General features: G+C 35.0%; 1 pseudogene; it reads right to left on the bottom strand.

Annotated features, from left to right (window-relative positions):
* Positions 1 to 897: 897 nt before the first annotated feature.
* LOC111241440 lies at positions 898 to 2083 on the bottom strand (annotated as a pseudogene).
* Positions 2084 to 3103: the final 1020 nt, after the last annotated feature.

Below are 3103 nucleotides of genomic sequence, written 5' to 3'. Positions count from 1 at the left end.
AGTAATGAAATTAACAATCAGTTGGCGAGTCTCGACTTTATTGGCCATGAGAAAAATCCATGTGAATCGTGTATGATCATCCACAATTGTGAGAAAAAATTTATGACCATGCATGCAAGGGGTAGAGTAAGGGCCCCAGATATCCATATGCAAAAGAGAAAAAGGTTTTTGAGCATGTGAATGAATTATAGGAAATGGAAGTTTGCGTTGCTTTGCATAGTGACAAGAGTTGCAAATGAAATTTTCATTTATGGTCAAACAAGGATACATTTTCTGCATAATATATAAACAAGTGTTGGATAAATGCCCAAGGCGAAAATGCCAAAGATCAATAGGCAGGACATTACAATCAGGATGAACAACAGTAGAATGTATTTGAGGAAAATTAAAATTCTGAGGATCAAGCTGGTATAGACCATTCTTCACATCAACTGAACCAATCTTCATCTTGGTGTTTGTATCTTGTATGAGACAAGAGTTAGCTGAGAAAAAAATTTGATAAGGTGTATTCAAAAGCAATTTTGACAGAGAAATCAAATTGAATGTGAATGAAGGAACATATAAAACATCAAAAAGAAAAAATGTGGAAGTGAGGTGAACTTTGCCAACATGAGTAGCTATAACATGATGGCCATTAGGAAGGTTAATAGGTATAGGAGCAATGGTATGATAAGATGTGAAAAATTGTAAGGAATTAGAAACATGGTCTGTGGCTCCTGAATCAAGTATCCAGGGAGCTATGTGGAGTGTTTGTGTTGTGCAAATTATGGATGAAATACTACCTGAGGGATGTGAAGTGTGTGTAGAAGAAGAAATTGAACCAATGTGATTAACATGTGCAGAACTGGATGTTGAAGCAGTAAGAGATGGTTGCTGAATCAAGGCCAACAAAGCTTGTTATTGTTGAGGAGTAAACCGAATTTCTGATTTCTCTGAACCAATATGTTGTTCCTTTTCAGCAACTGGAACTTCAGTAAGGGATACACTGTTAGCAGAGGAGAATTTGGCATTGAAGAAGCAGTGTTCAGGAGGATATCCATGCTTCTTATAGCAGACTTTAATGGTGTGACCGGTCTTTCCACAATGTGAGCAAATCTTTCCACGAGTGGGTGCATTCTTACTGATCTTAGAATCAGATTGACTTGGGAAGCCGTGTTTGCGATAACATGTACTCTCAGTATGACCAGAACGTCCACAAAAGGCACAAGCAGAAGCAGTGGTGGTAGGAGCATTAACAACATTTTATAGAAGTTTGTTTTGTCTCGGCATGAAAAATATCAGGAATAGAATATTGTCTTTCCTGCTGGGCTACATACGAGAAAATTTTGTTGATTGGAGGCAGAGGATCCATCAACAAAACATGAGAGCGAATATTAGCATACTGATCATTTAGACCACGAAGAAATTGCATAGCCTAGTCTTCCAATTTACGTTGAGCAAGGGTTGAAGACAATTTACAAGTATATTGTGCCCCACAAATGCAGACTGGATCTGGTCGAAAATTGTCCAGTTCATCCCAAATAACCCTCAGCTGAGTAAAATAATCGGTGACAGTGAGATCACCTTGCTTTAGGGAAGAGGCTTCAAGCTGTAAAGCTGAAATGCGAAGAAGATCATCCTATGAGTACCGAGATTTGAGATCGCACCAAATTTTCTCTGCACAGTCCATCCAAAGGATGCTTTGCCTGATGGATGAAGAAACCGAATGAACAAGCCAGGAGACCACCATGTTATTGCAGCGCTTCCAAGCTCCAGAGAGTCGATCAGAAGCTAATGGTCGTGGAGTGCTTCCATCAATGAGCTCCACTTTGTTCTTAGCACTAAGAGCCCTGAGCATAGATCTGCTCCAAGAATGGTAATTGGTGGAATCGAGTAAAGGAGATACTAAGGGCATGGCAGGATTTTCATTGGGATGGAGATATAAGAAATGGTGAACATTAAAAGAGGGATCAGTTTCATCACCCATGGCAGCAGAAGCAAAGAAGGGTGATGAAGAAGAAGACGACCGTTAGGCTCTGGATACCATGACAAATATAAGAGAAATGTCAACAGAATTGACACGTATTAGAGGCATGCAATGCACTGTACTGTGTGTCATTTATTGAATTAGCAATGTGTATATTTATACAACAGATAAAGGGAGAGAAAAGTAAAATATCAGAGAAGCACTAGAAGCTTCTGTAATAGCAGTGCAAAAATAAACCAAACAACTAATCCCAATATTAATTATAATCCCAATACTAATTATGATTAAGAGTTTTAATTTTTTATTTTAAGGATTAGACTGTTTGTAATAGTTGTTAAATATTTAAGTTTATAAAATAATGGAAAATCTTTAAAAAACAAAAACAATGCATTAGTATAAAAATTAACTATGTAGTCGGTGTATATAATTTTAAGGTCCAAAAACATCGACTTCGTATCAAGAATTGGAAATGTTCATTTTAAATGTCAATTGATGTTGAAAAATGTTCATTTCCGACATCAATTAATTTTTGAAACATTTTTTATGTTAATTAACATTTGAAGATGATCATTTCTGACGTTAAATGATTCAAATGAGGTTCAAAAATGCACTTTGAAATGTCTCCCCATTTGTTTTTTTTAATAAATGAATAATTTTTAAAGCTTTTTCAAACTTGAAAAGCAGAAAACCAATAAGTAAACTAAACCTATCAACAACAAGTAAACTAAAGCTATGAGCAAGCAAAAAACCTAAATGAATCATTTTCAAATTTGTATTAACATATAAACTAAACCTATCACAAGTAGAAATCTGAAAAACAAAAAAATCATGGGAATGTGGCTAGCATAGAATGAAGAAACAATTGGGGTTTATTGTAAGTTTGAAAATTATTTTGAAAGTCAATTCTTGTATATCTTCAAATGACCATAACTTTTGTTCCGGTTGCTCGATTTGGTAATAGCATATATAGATCTGGGATAGAAAAAATTTTCCAATTAGGTGACAGCCTGCGTGGTTGGCTATTCCTTCTAAATATTTTTAAAAAAGGCCATTTTCTATTTTTTGTCAATTTATTTTGTTTTTTTAAACTTTGTAAAAATATTTCACATACTTAAACTTTAAATTTTGATCTAAATT

Source organism: Vigna radiata, chromosome 1, assembly GCF_000741045.1.
Source record: "Vigna radiata var. radiata cultivar VC1973A chromosome 1, Vradiata_ver6, whole genome shotgun sequence".
NCBI lineage: Eukaryota > Viridiplantae > Streptophyta > Magnoliopsida > Fabales > Fabaceae > Vigna > Vigna radiata.
Note: the sequence above shows the minus strand (reverse complement) of the source record. Positions and strands in the feature narration are given on the sequence as shown.